This window comes from Hemiscyllium ocellatum, chromosome 49 (genome assembly GCF_020745735.1).
Source record: "Hemiscyllium ocellatum isolate sHemOce1 chromosome 49, sHemOce1.pat.X.cur, whole genome shotgun sequence".
Lineage (NCBI taxonomy): Eukaryota > Metazoa > Chordata > Chondrichthyes > Orectolobiformes > Hemiscylliidae > Hemiscyllium > Hemiscyllium ocellatum.
This window is the reverse complement of record NC_083449.1, coordinates 11229260-11249872: the sequence shown is the minus strand read 5'-3', so window position 1 is coordinate 11249872 and position 20613 is coordinate 11229260.

Genomic DNA, 20613 nt, shown 5'->3' with positions numbered 1-20613 from the left:
GCAGAAAGGTATAAAAGGGACCAAAGGAACAATATTTTTACTCAGAGGGTGGTGCGGGCATGGAATAACATGCCAGAGGAGGTGGTGAGGCTGGTACAATTATAGCATTTAAATGGCATCTGGATGAGTATATGAATATAAAACGTTTAGAGGTATGTGGGCTGAATTAGCTTAGGATATCTGTTTGCATGGACGAGTTGGAGGGCCCGTTTTTCTGATTTGCATTTTTATGACTCGATGACTGTGATTTTCTCTCTCCTTGTCTAACTGTCTCCCCATTGATGTTCGTGATTTACCCATCCTTTACGTCTGTTGAAAAACTAGCAGTGTGTCGACACCATACGTCTCACCTTTACCATGGATGTTCAACCCCTCCACATGCGCATCCTGCAACAGGATGCCTTTCGAGACATCTGTTTAATTACTGGAAAAATGGCGCTTAATCATTTTCATTCACACCATTCTCTTCCACCTTGCCAAGCTCGTCTGTATTATTAATAACTTCTCATGTATCTCCGTTGACTTTCGTTAGTTCCAAAGTGTAATCTTGGGTACTTGCATGGGCCCAATTTATGCCTGTCTGTTAATGGAGCATATGGAACATTCGTTGTTCAGTCCCATTCTGGCCTCTCCCGACAAGTCTTTCTCTGTTACACTAATGTCATCGTCGTGCTGCTATCCTCTGTCCTTCTGGATTGCAAAAAAAAAGACAAATCAATTTCCACCTTCTTCTCGCCTTCATCTGGTTAATCTTTGGCTCTTCCTTTCCTTTATTCTCTCTTTGCATTATTGGAAATAAGCTGCGTAAATATATTAAATACAAACCCAACAGTTACCAGTTTTCTGGATGAAACATCCCGTTATGGACTAGGCCAAACCTCTGAAAACACTCTTAAGCAGGCAGCTCAAACGATAACTTAGCAATTTGTTTCGGTAAGTGTACAGTGAAAATTACCCGGAGTGAGGTAGTTGGTTTGATTATTAGATTTTAAGACAGACAGAAATTTATTCACAAAAGTACGTAATGAAACAAAAATAACACATACAGAACTCAGTCTTTCCAAACTAATCTTAATTTTGCTGTCCGTAATACATGCAACAGTCTCAATATGCAAAACCCCTCAGAAACCAGTAGAAATGGAACACATGCTTACAGGTTGAAGTTAGAAGGACAGAGAGAGCGAGCGAGAGAGTTTCTTTATTCTCAGCTCACGGTTGAACACTTCTGAATTGAACTAAACTGCTCAGCTAGAAAGCTGACCACTTTCCTGTCATTCTACAGGTCAATTCTAAAACATGACCACTTTTGCATGAAGTCTCATCTATTTACACATAAAGGAAAGGTCTCTAAAAATCCTTTTCATCTCTGTACCAAAGCAGTCTGACAGGAGTCCGGCCTGGTTTATTACCCATCTGAAAAAAAAACAAGGACAGTGTGTCCCTGAGCCAAAGAACAGCTTTTACAAAAAAAAGACTAGCTTTGTGAAAATATTCTCATGTTGATTTCTGTAAGGATTCAATTCTATTCTCCCACTTTGCCCAACTCCAGCTCATCTGTTCTGAGGGAGATGGTTTCAGAGATGTTTTCTTTTTTACTCAACCTTACACTCCCTGCCACCATGTTTGAGAGGGCCCTTGACCATGCAGGACCCATTTCTCACACTTCAGTCATCACGCCTTCTCTTCCATCCGACAGAATTGATAGTGGTTTCCGGTCCTCAATATTCTACCCCATCAGCAACAATATCCAAAGAAGCAAAGGCAGCCTTTTCCACAACTTCTAAAGGGATGCCCACATCCAGAAACATATTGCTATCCACTTCCTTGTCAGCATTTAGTAGGGATTAGTCTGTATAGGACACACTGGTCTGCTGTTCCTCCACTCTCAACACATCCCTACAGCGCATTGCCATGCAATTGTAGATTGACCACCTATTTCACTTGTCCCTCCTGACTGTCCAAAATTCCAGAGACACCTGCCAGGTGAAGCAACGTAGCTGCACTCCACTCAATCTACTCTAATGTATTCAGGAAGTTTGAACTCACTCCAGTCCATCTCGTAAAACGGCCTTCCATCTATTGACATGACCTTTACTTCCCGCTGTTCTACGAAAGCAACCAAAATAATCAAAAACATTTCCCCACCCGGTTATGCTCTCTTCCTCTCTTCTTTCGGGCAGAAGGTATACAAGTTTGAAAAAAAAGTACAAACAGACCCAGGAACATAATCTTCCTTGCAGTTATCTGAATTTTGAACAGATCTCTGAAATGATTGTTCTGTCTGGTTCACTGTGGCTTTTTACTTTTGATCGATTTGCAATAATTTGTTACTGGAAGTTGAAGGCTCAATGTTGCACTGAGAAAACTGCGGCTGCGGTACAGGGAATAATGACTGCCACGAGTTGAATAAAGATTATTTTCTGGTATTTTATGTTAAGAGATCCAAATTCTTTCTGAAGTGGCATTGCATTTTGTCATTTACCACCCTCCAATGAGAGACCACATGCAAGAATAATGATTGAATTCCTTCGTCACCTTTTTATTCCCGTGTTTTCTTTCATTCTGATGCTGCTCCTGAGTGTTTTTACGATCAGAAACATTAGCAGGACCAGAAGAACACGGAGAAGACACCATACTCAGGACAGCAGTGGAGATCCCAAAGATCAGGATATAGCAACTTGAAAGAAGTCGAGTATTTGAATGTTTGCATTATCCACAAATTTAATAATTTTATGATCAATATTTGTAATGCATTCTACATGTAACAGAATATTTTGTATTTCGGAAATGTGAAGAATTATCTATGCAATTTTGTTCAGGTTCTGGGCTCCACACTGCAGATCCTGAGCTGAAAACAAGATGATTTCAGGGAGCTATTGAAAAACCTGGTATTGTTCATTTAGTTTGGTTATTGAGATCACTAAACAATGATACATTTGCCCATAAGGAATTCTGGCAATGTTGTTTAATTTCAAATCTCCAGCACGGATGGAACTGTATCGGTGTCCAAAGAGATGTAATATATTCTGCAGCCAAAATTCACTGCATGAAATAGAGTCATAGAGAGTCATGGAACTATAGAGGTGTACAGCATGGGAACAGACCCTTTAGTTCCTCTTGTCCATGCTGACCAGATATCCTAAATTAATCTAGTCCCATTTTCCAGTGTTTGGTGTACACGCCTCTAATCCCTTCATATTCATTTACCCATCCAGCTGCCTTTTAAATGTTATAATTGTACCAGATAAGAGTTGCAAAAGATAATAAAGCTTGGGTAGGTAAAAAAGATGGGCTCGGGAATAGAATTGGATAAGGTTTTAAGCATGAATTATAAAATAGTGCTGGGTTCCATAAAATATATTCTTGCAGGCACAATGGCGTGAATGGTCTCTTTCTGCACCAGAATAATTATGTAATTCTCTAAAGTAACACCAGAGAGATTAGCCAGAGTCTGTCTTAGGTCTGTAGCAGGAGTTAGACCTGTCATGTTACGTTCCAGAAACAATTAGATGCATGGGGTGAGGGGGAGAATTTGTGAGCGGGGAATGTGGCGAAGTTGGATGGAGATATATATTTTTTTTAATTCAAATTGTTACTTTTGCTAATGGTCTTACATTCTTAAGATGTTCAACTATATTGGAAATCAGAAGTTTTGATGCATAGCTGTCGAATTGTGTTGAGAACCACAGAACTATAATTGGATTGTGTGTATCATTCCTTCATAGGTAATAAACATCACTTGTCCACCATTAATTTTCCATGAGACCATAAGATATAATAGCAGAAAACAACCAATTGGGACATCGCTCCACCACTTTACCATGGCTGGTATGTTCGTCAAATCCATTTTCTGCCTTGTCCCTGTAAATTTTGGTTTCCTTGCCAATCTATCTTATCAACCAAATTCGTTTATCTATGTCTGTCTTAAATATACTCAGTGTCATTGCCGCCACAGCTCTCTGCAGCAATGTTTTATACAGGTTCATCATTAATTGGCTCAAGAAATTCCTTCTCATCTCAGTTGTCCCTTCACTGAAACCATGTGCCCAGGTCATAGTCTTTCCTATTAGTGGAAACATCTTCTCCCAGCGACGCTATTCAGAGCTTTCAGTATTCAGTCAGAGAAGAGAAGTGAAGAGTCAGCCAGATTAAATGTGGGTCTAAAGTGATCTGTAGGCCCAGATCAGATAAGGGGGGCCGACTTCCGTTCCTACAGTGAATAATCAATACCGTTTGTCATTGTCATTAAAGTTTTAATAACAGATAACTTTTTTTTAGCATTCAAATGCCACGATCTTCCAGGATGGTATTCATACCCAGGTCATCAGAACATTATCTGAATCCCTTGGTTCATAACGTTGCTATAAATATTGAGACATCTTGATTTCTTTTTATTATTTCTAAGCTATTTTTCACAGTTTATGCTCGCACATTTCCATTTGTACATTTGTTTTAAGAGGTAAACAGTTCGGACTCTACTTATTGCAGTTCAGAAGAATCAAATGTGATCGAATTGAAACATGCAGGATTTTGACAGGGTCAATTCAGAAATGATATTTAAACCTCACGGGGGACTCTAGAAACAGAAGGTTTAGACTCAGAATGAAGAGGGTGGCAGTTAAGTTGACGTGAAATATTTTATTTTGTCTCAGACGGCTGTGCATTTTGGAACTACTTGCCATAGAGAGCTGAATCAAGGGTCAATGGGAATAAAAAGCAAGAAAACACACGTGATGAATATGGGATCTACTGCAATTCTATTGATTGCACAGCAGGTTTGAGAAGCCAAATGGCCGAATCTTGTTTCAATTTCAAATTATTAGGGATCTACTGCGATTCTATCGAATGCACAGCAGGTGTGAGACTTGCTGAGAGTTGTTGGGGGGGGCGCGGGGTCGTTTCTTTACAACTACCTTATGCATGCTTCCTCATCATGTTATGCATCGCAGGCAAGCGTCCCCACCAACTTGATCTCCTCTGCTCTGATGTCAACAACCGCAATCTGTCCAATTTCTCTCCATCACAGAAACTCTCCAGCTCCCAAGACAACACACCGATAAATTTTCGTGTGCATCCTTTCTCAATGCGTTTTATTTCTGTTTTTCTTTCCCAATCCTGGCCTTCTGTTAGAACATTCCTGTAATTTTCCAAAAACCACGTCATTTTGTTTTACTTCCCTTCCCCCTTTCACACCTTCCTCGATCCTGTCAAAACACCTTTGATGTTGGATCGCAGAATAACGGGTGGGTCATGTAGGACTGAGATCAGGAGGATGCTGTTCCCCCAAACTGCGTTGTCACCTTACGAAATCACGATCCTCATGGGCTATGAAAACTCGATTGTTGAGCATGTTCAAGATAGAATTGGACAGCTCCAAGGAACATTCAATTGCTTTGAAGTAGAAAATCAGCTACAACTAATTAATTTGCTTGAATGGGCTGAAAGACTTCTCATATTCCTATATTCATGTGCTGGTTGAGCAGCCAGAAAAATATTGAACAGAGTCTATGTATACGTGATCTTCTGCAGCTCCCATCTTATAAGGTTTATGAAGTATATTATGCATTACTAATCAACTAAAACTTTGTTGCTTTGAATCACTTATTGTCATTAAGATTAGCAAATGTTAAGTAACTCCACTATTCAAGCAATTGATCATTTTCTAATCTGGGAGATCCGCACCAGCATCAGTAATATTTGTACATGCATAAAAATATTCATCGAGCGTAAAAACTCAAGATATCACCATGGCGCTGTCTCTCGACCTACCCCAACACCTCCAAAAGTGCAAAGCCAAGAATTTGAAATTTTACCACATCTTTTGTCTGTCCCGTGCTGTTTAAAGTTTAAGTGTTGCAGTTCCAGCCACCTATAATCCAGCTCGAGCTATTCAATCAAAACTGTACTCATCACCCCCCCCCCCCCCCCACCGCCCTTGTCAATTCAGATAGATGTCGGTATGCACCAACCTCCTCTGCAGATTCTGCTCTTAATAAAAGCAGTAATTCTTTTTTTTCTTTTTTATCACTTGAATCCAAGTGATATTCTATGAAGGATACGTTTGAATACATACATTATTTTCTTCTGTAAGTAATGCAATTTCTCCTTTTCTCAACATAGTGCCCACGGTAATAAAAGAGGGAAAGCCTTGCATAAAATCAGGATATTTTGAGACTCCGGAAATCTGAAACAAACACAGAGAATTGTTGGAGAAACGCAGCAGGTCTGAGAGCGTCTGTGCGAGCAACAGAAAGAGAAACACAGTTTCTGTTACAGGTTATAAATACAGAAGGTGCTGGAGAAATTCAGCAAGTTTGGCAGTATTTGAGGAGAGAGGGAGAGAGAAACTAGAGTTAACATTACAGGTTATAAACACAGAAAGTGCTGCAGAAATTCTGTATGTCTGACAGGGCACTTAAAATGCATCTGGATGGGTTAATGTAGAGGATGGGTTTGGAGGGATATGTGACAGGTGCTGGCAGGAGGGACTAGATTAAGTTGGGATATTTGGTCGGCATGCACGAGTTGGACCGAAAGATCTGTCTCCACGCTGTACTTCTCGTTGACTCTATGACTCTATGACATGTGGAGAGACGGAGAGAATGTAAAAGAGTTACTCTGGCAGATCGTAAAGACAGGAAGACCGGGAGAAACTCAATAGGATTCGTGGCGAGAGGGAAAGAGTGAAAAACAGAGTTATTGTGACAGACTATAAGCACAGAAATTTCTAGAGAAGCCCAGTAGGAATGGCAGCACCTTTGAAGAGAAAGGGAGATGAAAAGCCTAAACTACTCGCCTTGTGAGCATTTGAATTAGTAACATAATTTATGTCAAGAAGTCGCAAAGGTGAGTCTTAATTTCAATCATTGCTTGATTTGCTTGTCTGAGAGTTACATGTTTTTAAATAGCACATTTGAGGAGAAATAAATGCCAATAAAAAGCTGCAATAAGTGTTACTTGTTTATTACTTCTATTTGTTCCTTCGTGTGATTGACATTGATATAGTGCCATTGTCTTCCTTTCTATTTCCTTCAGCACTTCTAATTATGGCTTCTCTCGCTGTTTCTAAAGGTTAGTAAACAGGTCTTGCTGCAACATTCATGGCAGTGATTGCAGTGTTGAAGGCAGTGTTAAAAAGCATAAATGACAATCAGTGTAATGATAATTTTTTTTATTTAAGTGGTATTTAAGCTCTGCTTGAATGCACACTGAAATGAACGTCACTTCAAATAGTCCACTTTAGACTCTGTTGTGAAACAGCTATCTCGCTTTGTTCGTGCCCTGACAGGACAATGCAAATAATTTGGACCCGAGTAACATATCTTACGATTGGTTTGAACATTATACTTTTATCCTTGATACACCAGTAGGCATTCAGTCAACAAATTGTCAGCGCCACAACAACACACATTACCTTCCCTTGTCAATTCAAGTAATTAAAAGCCCACTATTATGGAAAGGAAATTAAGTTACTATTATAGATGCATTCAGTTAAGATCGTCATAAATAAATACAGGGAGTAGGTGATGCGGCCTCTCCTGAGTCCTCCATGGAACAATAGGACCGTCGCTGATCTGACATTCCTCACATCCACGTTCTTGAACTTTCTACTTAACCTTTGATTCGTTGGCTGATGATGAATCTATCTATCTCAGACTTAAATGCACGGAAAGATCGTGTCTCCATATCACTGACCTGTCAAATAACTCTTAAATAAGTCTTACAATCCTCGGAATGAAAAAATCCTCCTCATCTCAGTCTTCAGGTAGCCTCTCTTTATTCTGAGACTGTGCTGTCTGCCCCACACTCTCTCAGACGGAGGAGCATCTTTTCAGCAATGATCCTGTCAAACCCCTGTATTTTGCAATGAGATAATCTCTCGTTAGGAACTCCTGAGAATCGAGTCCCAATCTGTTTAGGTTTTGCTCATAAGACATTCCTTTCAACCTAAGAATAATCCCTAAGAAGCTGACCGAGCAGGGATGGAAATGCAGAAATATAAATGGTGAAAACAAGGATAAATCATCAAACGAAATCAAGTGAAAGCGTTTGCCATGAACATAGAAAATAACATAATGTTCTGGGGATTTAGATTTGAAACCCTCCAGACAGATGTTGAGATTTGAATGGAAAACCAAAAGTGACATTAAGAGTGTGATGATGAAACGTGCCGTTTGATCTCTGCTTTGCTGAGACCATTTATGCAAGGACATCTGTCCTCTTTACCTCGACTGGGTCTACACGTGACTTCAGACGACAGTCAATTTGGTGACTCTTGCCTGCCCCATCTGGGACAGACCCTGAGAGGCAAGGACAGAGTAGACGTCGAGAAGGCATGACCACTTGCTGGAGAGACGAGGATCTGAGGGCACAGTGAAAGGACGGACCTTTAGAACTGAGGTGAGCGGGAATTCTTTCAGCCAGAAGGTGATGATTCTGCGGAAATCGTTGCTGCAGAGGGCAGTGGAGGTCAAGTTATTACGGGTATTTAGGATAGATATGTGTACAACTTTGATTAGGGCATAAAAAGATTACAGGAGAAGGCAGCAGAATGGTTTTTGGAAGCATATCAGTCATGATGAGATGGTAGAGAAAGTTTATGGACGGAATGGCCTAATTCTGCTCCCATATGTTATGATCACATGGGGAGATTACGGATAAGTAATTGATGTGCACAGCCCGTGAATTAAGTCATTTTGTTAAAAAAAGAAGAGTTGATCGTGCACACAATTGTATGGAAAGTTTGGGCTTTTCAAATGCCTTAGGAAGGTTTGGACCAAGTCATGGTGAAGTCTCTTATTTCAGGTGATCTGATTAAGTGTACAATATACGACCCACTCCAATAATAGCAACTTAAGTTAAAAGAAAATATCAGTGTTTACTCCACCCCCACCCATCCGGAAAACTATTCCACCCTTCTCGTCATTCTTGGTAAACCAACAGATCCTATCTACCTTCTGAACAGAGGGAGAATATGCAATTCTTCCACAACAGTAGGACTTAGAGCAAGGTTTTTCCAGGCCAAGACATAGCGAGTGCATCACAGTAACCCTTGCAAGTAAAAACAAAGTTTGGTTAATATTTTGAGGAACTCGCTTATTTGTTGGAGAGTGGATTTCAATTCGTCCAAACGATGAAGCAAGTTTCAGCACTGCCATGCACAACATGACAATAAAAGATCTCTACCGTTTCCTTGAATATTTATTGTGTCCTAATTTTAAACTTTTGTGTGTGTGTGTGTGTGTGTGTTGACGTGAAGGTCAAAGGAAGCCGAATATTGTCATGAGACTTTTGTTGGAAGCTGTCGTTTGAATTGAAAATATGAAAACTCTTGGGTTTCTCTGTTTAGAAGCAGCAAAGCAAAGGCTATTTCTGGAGCGCGGACTTTTGGCAAACTGTGTTCTGCTTCCTTTGAAATTGTCCCCTGTGTAACCGAAATGTACCCGTGTGTATACAATCTGAGCGGAGCTGTGGAACTGGAAGTTATGCAACGCAGTGATCCACTGCATCTTAATATGATCTGTAAGTGTTTGGAACATTCGTATAAGGTAGAATGACATTTTTTAATTTAATAAAATGCTTTTGTAGGAGGCATGGTTAGTAGCCGTGTGGATGACACGACAGTTGGTGATATATTCGACAGTGCAGAAAATTATAACGGGATCTTGATAAAGTGGACCAGTGGACTGCGGAATGATAGATGGAGTTCAAGTCAGGTCAAAGTAAGATGTTGCATTTTGTTAAGACAAACCAGGGCAAGACTTACACAATTGATGAAGATGTCGTTGGGAGTATTGTCGAAACGAGAAACGTAGAGGTGAAGGCACATAGTTCATTGGAAGTGGTATTACGTGTAGAAACGGTGGTGAAGAAGCCATTTGGCACACTGAACTTATTGGTCAGAACATTGAGTACATTGAGTTGGGGCTTCACGTTACAGCTGTACACGGCATGGGTAAGTTGGAATTTGGTCACCCTGCTATAGGAGAAATGTTAATAAACTGCAAATTGTGCAGAAAAGATTTACAAGGGTGTTACAGAGACTGGCCTCATTCTGCACCAGGATAATTACGTGATTCTCTGAAGTAACACCAGAGAGATTAGCCAGAATCGCTGGCAGGAATTATATTCTTGAAAAATCAGGGAATTGTGGAAACCCTGTTCCTTAACATCACATCTACCCTTAAGAGTGTCAACGTGTAATTTTGATTGCATTGTTTTCAATTCATGAGATGCAATTCTTTCTATCTATCTAAAAAATGATCTAAAATGCCTTCTGATATTTGGTCATTTCTAAACGATTAGGAGAAAGTTACACTTGCCCATTATTGCCCAATAGAGTCTTAGAGTCATACAACAAGGAAATAAGAAATTTCAACCCAACTCGTACATGTTGACCATGTTTCCCAAACTAAAGTAGCTACATTTGCCTGTTTTTGGCCCAAATCCTTCCAAAACTTTCCTATCCACATTTCTGTCCAAATGTATTTGAGATGTTGTAATTGTATCCACGTTGACCACTTCCTCTCAACTCGTTCCATGTATGCTCCATTCTCTGTGTGGAAACGTTGCTACTTAGGTTCCTTTTAAATCTTTCCTCTCTTAACTTGCATTTGTGCCTTCTACGTTTGGACCTCCCTACGCAGAGAAATATACCTTGGATGTTCACCTTATCCGTGCCTCTCATGATTTTATAAACTTTTATGAGTTCGACCCGAGGTCTTATACACTCCAATGAAATAAAGTCCCAACCTATCCAGCTTATCCTTTTAACTCAAAAATTTCCGTCTTTGTAACATCTTCTTAAATCATTTTTGCATCTTTTCCGGTTCAATAACAGGGTGACCAGATTGCATGCAGTCCTGCAAATGTGGTCCTACTGCAGTCTTGTACAAATTTGACATTAAGTCTTAAGTGAATTTCTCAATGCTCTGACCAAAAAAGGCAAGCATGCCTAATGCTTCCTTCGTCGCTCTTTCTACCTGTGACGCCACGTCAATGAATTAAGTTCCAGCAAATCGAAGTGTCCGTGTTCGACAGCACGCTCCAGGGCCCTAAAATTTAATTGTGTAAGTCTTGCCATACATTGTCTTACCAAAGTGCAACACCTTGCAGTTAAATTTAACTCCAGCTGCCATTCTATGGCCCAATGCACCAGTTGTTCAAGTTCCCCTTGAACTCTGAGGCAATCTTCTAAGCTGCCCATTATACCGCTTACCTTGCTATTGTTTGCAAATCTTCTGATCATGGCTCCTCTATAGCTCTCTCGCAGCACGTTTTTAACATATTCTGCCTGACACAAATGTTCCAAATGTCATTTGATTGTGCTAAAATGCAACAGATCACTGAGTTGCAAAGCTTCCACCTTGCCAGTTTCATTCAGATTGCATACAGATGTGTATGTCTCTCATACTGCCTGAAACTGCAAAGGAAGTGTAACACTATTTGCCGCTTATCCGCCCTCCAGAAATAGCCTTCACTTCGCTGCTTCTAAACAGAGAAACCCATAAATATTTAGAGCCGCTGTGAAATGTGCAGAGAATGATAAGTTTCACCTCGCACGACAGATTCTGACGACCACCTCAGCGTGATTTTCAACTTCCTTTGACCTTCATGTTAGCACGTACTCTCTCTCTCTCTCTCTCACTCACTCCCCCCACCCTCTCTCTCCCTGTCTATCTCTGTGTCTCAATCTCTCTCTCACACACAGGCGTTTTTTCTCACAGGTTTTTTGGAGAGACGGTACAGAACAAAAGTCTTCGAGATACCCGTGATGCAGTCCCCATTTCTAAGCCAGGAGAACCCTGGGTTTCAGATCCCACAAAATCGCCAGGAAAGTGTCTTAGCCCTGTGAACAGGAGTTAGATCTGTCACGTTACGTTCCAGAAACGATTAGATACTTGGGGGGAGGGGGAGAGTTAGGGAGCGGTGGTTGTGACAGAGTTGGATGGAGATATATAGATGTTTTCTTTTATCTTAATTTGCTAATTTTGGGATGGGTCGTGCATGCTTAAGACGTTCGCAAATACTGGAGATCAGAGGATTTGATGCACAGCTATCTCGTGTTTTGAGAACCACAAAACTATAATTGGATTGTGTGTATTATTCTTTCATAGGTAATAAAGGGCTTTTGCCCGAAACGTCGATTTTGCTGCTCCTCGGATGCTGCCTGAACTGCTGTGTTCTTCCAGCACCACCAATCCAGAAGCTGGTTTCCAGCATCTGCACTCACTGCTTTTACCTAATAAACATCACTTGTCCACCATTAGTTTCCCATGAGACCATAAGATATAAAAGCAGAAATCGACCATTTGGGACATCGCTCCACCATTTGACCATGGCTGGTATGTTCCTCAGACCCATTTTCTGTCCTCTCCCTGTAAACTTTGATTTACTTACCAATCTGTCTTTTCTACCTAATTCCTTTATCTATGTCTGTCTTAAATATACTCAGTGGCATGGCTGCCACAGCTCTCTTCAGCAGTGTGTTATACTGGTTCACCGTTACCTGGCTGAAGAAATTCCTTCTCATATCAGTTTTCCCTTCACTATGAAGCCACGTGCCCAGATCATAGTCTTTCCTTTTAGTGGAAACATCTGCTCTACAGCGACCATATTCAGAGCTTTCAGTATCCAGTCCCAGAGGAGAAGTGAAGAGTTAGCCAGATTAAATGTGGGCCTGGAGACATCTGTAGGCCCAAACCAGATAAGGAGGGCCGACTTCCGTTCCTACAGTGAATAAGCAATACAGTCTGCCACTGTCATTAATGTTTTAATAACGGATTTTTTTCTTTTTGCATTCAAATTCCACTATCTTCCAGGGTGGTATCCATACCCACGTCATCAGAACATTATTTGAATATCTGGGTTCATAGTGTTGGTATAAAAATTGAGCCCTCTTGATTTGTTTTTGTTATTTTGAAGCTATTTTCCCCTGTTTATGATCGCACATATCCATTTGAAACTTTGTGTTACGAGTTAAACAGTTCAGACTCTACTCATTGCAGTTCAGAAGAATCAAATGTGATCGACATGAAACATGCAGGGTTTTGACAGGGTCAATTCGGAAAAGATATTTAAATCTCATCGGAGAGTCTAGAAACAGGAGGCATAGTCTCAGAATGAAGTGGGTGGCAATTAAGTTGACGTGGATTTTTTTTGTCTCAGACGGCTGTGCACCTTTGGAAGTACTTGCCATCGAGCGCTGAATCAAGGGTCAAGGGGAAAAGAGCATCAAAGCAGACGTGAAGAAAATTGGATCGACTGCGATTCTATGGAATTCAGAGCAGGTTTGAGAAGCTGAAGGGCCTAATCCTGTTTCAATTTCAGATTATCATAGAATTCCCTAAAGTGTGAAAACAGACAATTTGACCCAAAAGTTCCACACCAACCTTCGAAAGAGTAACCCACCCAGTCCCATTCCCCGACATTTACCCCTGACTAATGCACCCAAGCCACACATCCCTGGATGCTGTGGGCAAATTAGCATGGATAATTCACAAAAAACTGCACATCTTTGGATTGTGGAAGGAAACCCACTCAGGCACAAGGAGAATGTTCAAACCCCAAGCAAACCGTCCCCAGAGATTGGAATTAATACAAATCCCTGGTGCTGTGATACAGCAGTGCTAACCACTCAGCCACTGTGCCACCCCTTGTCTGAATATCTGAATATCTTGTCTGAATGCTCTCTAATATTTACTTAATCTCGTCTCTGTAAGAGTGGATCTGCAGCTGCTTGAATTTACAAGGGAAGGTGTTGAGTGTAGTTTTAACCTTGACTAATCTTTGATTGAATAGGTCGTGGTGCATTATACAAGACTAAAAGCATAATGTTAAAACCTGTCGCAGCAGTGGACAGGTAAAAGATGTTCCAATGCTCCAAATTCTTTGCATTTTCTCATGACTGCATGAACAAGGCAATGGAGCAAATTGCCTGCTTCATAACGGACTCTGAATTGTATTGCCTTGCAATGACGTTGATCTCAGTGTCTACGTAAGGAGAACTTGTATTCCAATAAAATTATCCATATTATTACTCGGGTTGTCATTTATGCTTCATTGTACTGATTTCGACTTTCCATTCACTGCCACGATTTTCGCATAAAATAACTTTACTAACTTGAAAAAATAGCAAGAGAAGCCATGATACATGGTGTGGAAATAAATAGAAAAATGGGCAATGGCCGTTTTATCGATTTCAATCAAACCAAGGAACAAAATGAATGTCCTAATTGCAGCAACACTCATTGCAACTGTTTGTTGGCATTTAACTTGTTTTCTTAAAAAAAGATATTTGACAACCTTTCATGCTCATAAACACAAGACAAGCAATAATCAAAGGAAAGGCACATCCTTTTTGATTTTTCACATAAATTATATGATCAATTTCATTGTTCATAACACGAGGTGATATGGTTCTGAAGAAGGGTTACTGATATCAAACGCAACTCTCTGTTCTGCAGTCTGGTCTATTACCCTGATGTACAAATGTAAGCTATGATTTGTCCGATTAGCACGCAAAACAATTCATTTCCCTGAATCTCAGCACATGTGGAAATAATAAATTAAGTGAAATCAAAAGAAATGTTTGCTCTCTCTCCACACATAGTTATTGCCGGACATGCTGAGACTGTCCAACACCATCTGTGTATATAACCTGAAACCTTAACTCTGTTTATTCACTTTCTCTCCCGACAGATTTTCCCAGACCTGCTGAGTATCTCCAGCACTCTGTGTTTATACCTGTGATGTTATCTCTGTTTCACTCTCTCCCTCCACAGATGCTGCTAGACTTGTTGAGTTTCTTCAGCAAATCTTCGTGTTTTCTTTTCAAAGTTCCTGTGTCCTACAGTGTATTGTTTTTTGTGCAACATTTACCCTCCTTTCCAATTGTGATACTTAATTCGCACTTTGGTGAAAAGGAGACATGACACTACTTACAGAACAAAATACAGTACGTAATTAAGTACATCATTAAGAGACTGCCACTGCTGGAAATAGGGGTTAGACTAAAAAAGAGAAATAAATTAATATTTAAAATAAGAGTAGAATATACAGAGGCGATGAATGTGCACAGAAAACTGAATTGACAATGGAATGTAATGAGCGAACTTATGACTGATTAGATACTGATGGATCATTGGAGACTAAACGTGTAACGTTTAAACTTAAGACAACATGGGACAACAAAAGTGTTACAAAGTTCAAATCCATTGATTTTGTAGGTCAAGGGCAGGGCAGGGCAGGAGGACAGGACAGAGACAACGACGAGGAGTTGTCTTGATATTATTTTTATGTTCGATGCAAGTTTTTTATGTATATACAAATATCATTGATAGCGTGAATTTCCCAGTTTTAAAAATTATCAATTAACTGAATAGATGAATTGTTAAGCATTGTTTTCAATGTTATTATGAATACGAAGTAATTCACAGTGGTAAATCTATGGGCAAACTGTAAGCCAGAGATTACTAGCACTTGGTTGCTGTGCATAGAATATGGCCTGGGAGCAAGAGAACGTAATCTACACATAAGCTCTGATGTATATCCTTTTGGCTGTTTGTAGAACATTTGAACATCAAAAGAAGAGAAGGCTATTTGGCCCATTCAAGCGAATCAATTGGCATAGGTCATAGTCTACCTCAAACGCAATTTCCCATAGTATCTCCATAACTATGAATGGCCCTTTGAGTTCTCCCTTTCTTCGTTGATCATGCTCATGAATTGCGTTTCTATAACCATCAAGAGTAGCAATTTCCAAATTTGTCAACATTCTCTTGGGGAACAGTGCCATCTAACATTCAATCTTAAATGACCTATCGCTTTTTGTGAAATTCAACAGCATGTGTTGGGATAGTTCCAAAGTGAGTAAAACAGAATTGATTGGTTGTTTGAATCATGATAGGGAAGTTTTGAGAGGAGCACAGAGGTGAGGAGAAAAACGTCGAAGAAGCAGGATGTGATAGCACTGGGAGAGTGTGCAGTGGTTGAGTTAACATGATGTTACTGTGGGGGTAGGTCAGATTCAGAAAAGCAGAGAGATTGGACAGAATGGGCCCACTTCTGTCATACCACGGGAGATTGAAAGAGTGGGGGCATGATAAAACAATGAGGGACATAGACGCAATAGACAGGAAGAAACATTTCCCCCTTGATGGAGGGATGAATAATGGGCTGGGGAAAACAGAGATTGAACGTAAATGGCAGGAGCTTCAGAGGGTGGTGAGGAACCTAGGATTCTCTACCTGTAAGGCTGGAAGAAGCAGAAACCCTCATCATACTGAAATATTTAGATATGCATTTGTAATGCCGAGGCTATGGGCCAAGTGCTGGGAAAATGGGATTCCAGAATAGTGAGATTGTTGGGTTTCGCTAGCACGTACTTCTTGGGCTGAATGGACTTCTTCCAGTGCTGTAGGCCTCCGTGCCACCATTTGTCCTGTCTAGAGCCACCATCGAATCTTATCAGTATCTGTCCTATTCTGAATGTAAGATGGTTTTAAAAGTTTGTACGATATCCTTATTCATGATCGTGAGAATGAAGGGAGAATGCGTTTGAGAAACTTTTCAGAGATGAAAGAGTTTTCCTCCTATACCTTGTGGTCTTCAAAAATGCCTTTTTGCAAGATTCTGCTGCTGTCAAACAGGTTACATCTGATGAGATATAAGAAAGTCAGTCGTCAAAATGCACACAAAAACTTTCCACAAAAAAAATTGAACAAATTTTATTGATTGAGTAGGCCACAATTATTGATATCACAAAGATGCTCCCTATTCTCTTCCTGTTTTATTTTAATGTGACATTGTATATTTATTTTTCATCCAAGTGTCCAAGAATTGTCCATGTGTCACTGTCAACTGATTAATGGGTCAGTTCAACATTTCTGATTCAGTTATCCAAAACGAAACGTGCACATCGCTATACCTCTGTGTGTAAAAATACTAAATGGGAATATAAATGTTATCCTACTGATAAAATATCATCAAGTTAGACTGGCTTCACCTCTGGAAAGTGATTTCTATATCTAAGAAATGTACAGATTGCAAAACGAATGTGGACATAATCTCAGCATTTACTTGCTTGAATGTGTTGTACTTTGAATCTTTCTGTTTAGTACGTTCTGCGCACTATTCTAGTAGCATCTCTAAACAAGGGAAAATAAATATAGCCAAAACTCGGTGAGCAGGAAGCAACAGTTCACAGTGAGCTGTCAAAAATAGTCACCTACGTGACATCTCAAACAGAGCTTCAGGCACAGTTTCAGATCTGAACAGTGGTTATCTGGCAAAATTCCGTCTTCAGACATATCAGATTAGGCATCAGCAAATGAAGCAGTCATTTTGTCTTTATATGTGGGCGGTGTGTGTGTCTGTGTATCTATTAAAAAGAGTCTGCATGAGTGAGTATGTTTGTGAATGAATATGTTAGAGAGTGTGATGTGCGTTTTCAAAATGAAAATTCTCTGTGTGTGTCTGTGTGAGTATGTGTGTATGTGGGGGGGGGTCTGTCTGTCTATGTGCATGTGCGTGTATTAAAAAAAGAGTCTGTGTGAGTGAGTGTATGTGTATAAATCAATATGTCAGGGAATATAGTGTGTGTTGTGAGAATGACAGTTTCTGCGTGTGTGTGTCTGTGTGTGTAAGAGGGAATATCTGCATCTGTGCTTGTATGCATGGGTTTTCGTGCATTGGAGAAATTGCATCTGTGCAAAAGAGAAAGACAGAACATGTGCGTTTGTGTGTAAATGTTGATAGGAGAAACAGAGTTAACCTTAAAGACTGTAGATACAGGTATTGCTGGAGATACTCCGCAGGCTGGCAGCATCTGTGGAGAGAGAGATATTTAATATTCAAATTCAGTATGATTTTTCTTAAACATTCTAGAAATCTGAGATGGATCAATCATTAAGAATTTATGAGAAAGTCCAAGAATAATTCAAAAATCCCAATAGAATATTGTCATTCATTCAAACGCTGTTGCAATCATGAAAGAATGTCTTGCAATGTATCATTTCTTCAATATTAATATTCAAAAGCAACCAGTAAGACTCTGCACTGTCTGTACAACTTGTTTATGTTTCCGGAAATCATTCAATATCCTTATCACTATGACAGTCAGTAACACCTCAAAGACATGTCCTCTTTCCCAACCCCAATGAATGCACACTTGCATCTACTTCAAATCCGAAGGAAGCAAATTATGATACACGCAGAGTCAAAGTCTTAACAAAATCATTACTTTTATCGTTTTTGTGCTGGAGGGCGAACATTCAAAAACTCAGAAATGCAAGCGACTAACCCCCTTCAAATTGTGACCAAGAAAGAACATTTTTGTTGGTGACAGCATGGTAGATTTGGCTTCCTTTGAACTTCGATGATACATGCATGTGATTCTAAAAGCAAGTGATTTAAGAGTTACGTTTTGGTAGAATCTTTGGAGGTAAATCCAAATTAATGTCTCGAATTCTGTGGCCGTTCTTCTTAACGCATTAACTCTACTTCTTTCTGTCTCCATAGATGGTGCGAGGCCTGTTCAGTTTCTTCACCACTTTCTGTGTTTGCAACCGATAGCTTTAACTCTTTTTTCTCTCTCTCGCTCGCCCACAGATATTGCCAGACCTGCTGAGTTACTCCAGCACTGTCTTTGTTGGTAATCTGTAACGTTTACTCTACATCTCTTAGCAGCAAACACATATGCACTCAGTCTCTCTCTCTCACACACACACAGTCTAGCTCTCTCTTGCACGCATACTTTCTCTATAACAAACAGACACTTACTCATTCTTACATTCCTATACATGGACACATTTTCCCTCACAGGCACACATTCTGTCAGCCTGAAAACACAAACTCACTCATTCGTACGTGCACATATAAATGCCCACAGTTTCAACATAAATTCCATCACTCTGAAAATACAAACTTCAATATCTCAGACATACATGTTTACATGCACATATTCTCTTCCACGGAAACACCTGCACTCTCATTCACTCACACATGTACATTCTCTCTCTCATGCACTCACAGACTTTATTTGATGGATACACGGATCAATGCTCACATATTCACAGCTACAATTACTAATACCTAACGGAAATAGAATGTTGCCTGATAATCGTTGCTTAGCTCTGAAACTGTGGATGGAGTTAATTTGGCCTGTCACGTAGGTGGCTATTTTCGAAAGCTCAGTGTGAACCATTACTTCCTGCTCGCTGTATTTTGGGTTTTTATCAAGCAGATATACAGCATAAGCAGTGAACAGAACGGCACTGAGAGCAAGACTTCTACAAGACACTCGAGCCGGTATGTGCTAGGTTTGTGTCACAAATCCTTTTTACACTCTGTACAGCTTTTAGATGTAGGACAAGAATCCAGAGGTGAGGGCTATCCACCCAACTTGATAATAGCTTGTCCGGCAGTTCACAGATTATGTAGTCTTTAATATTTTTGGATACAGAAATATAGCTAAGTGCGACTTTTGCTTTCGATGAAAGCAACAGTAACATTTTACTGATGTTTTAATCTGTTGATGTTAGCACAGGGAAACTCTTTCCACAGAAGCAAAATAAATATCCAATTGCCTTTAAATTAAAAAGAAAACAGAGAGAGCAGGAATGTATCACTGAAATCAATCCTCGCAGCTAAATCATTGTTATAAGAAATGCGTACTAATCATTATAACATTTGTTAGTGGAATATTGTTGTTTGCATTGTTACTGAAGTCCTACAGAACACCAGTGATAGATTTTATTGGCTGTATCCTGTTTGGCAGCAGCAAAGGATTGTAGAAGTGGTTATTTAAGATCATAAGATATCGGAGCAAAACCTAATCATAGCTGATGTGTTCCTCATCAGCATTCTTGTGTCATTTTTCCAAAACACTTGATTCGCTTACTAACCTCTCTCTGTCTCAAAGACACTGCGTGACTTGTCCTCCACAGCCCTCTGTCTCAATGGGTTCCACAGAATCATGACTCTCTGAACAAATTCGTCCTTGTCTCTTTTTAAGTGAGTTATCACTTCACCCCGAGTTGTGTCCTCGTTTTTTAGTCTCTCCTATTTGTGGGAACATCTCCCCATCCACGCTCAGTATTCTTTGAAGCACCATCAGATCCCACTAAACCCCTCCTTCTATGACCCATTCAGTACAGATCCAAAGGCATATGACAAAAGTCTTCATTCCCAGAATCATGAATGGGGATCGTGGTCAAAGTATTAAAGTTCTGCTGGAATCATAATAAGTTGGTTATCGATCATATCGTGCAGTGACACTAGAAAAAGAAACCGTCGAGTTCTTGAGTTAGATTAGATTACTTATAGTGTGGAAACAGGCCCTTCGGCCCAACAAGCCCACACCGATCCGCCGAAGGGCAACCCACCCATACCCTTATATTTACACCTGACCTAACACTACATGCAATTTAGCATGGCCAATTCACCTGACCCGCACATCTTTGGACTGTGGGAGGAAACCGGAGCACCCGGAGGGAACCCACGAAGACACGGGGAGAACGTGCAAACTCCACACAGTCAGTCGCCTGAGTGGGGAATTGAACCCGGGTCTCAGGCGCTGTGAGAGAGCAGTGCTAATCACTGTGTCACCGTGCC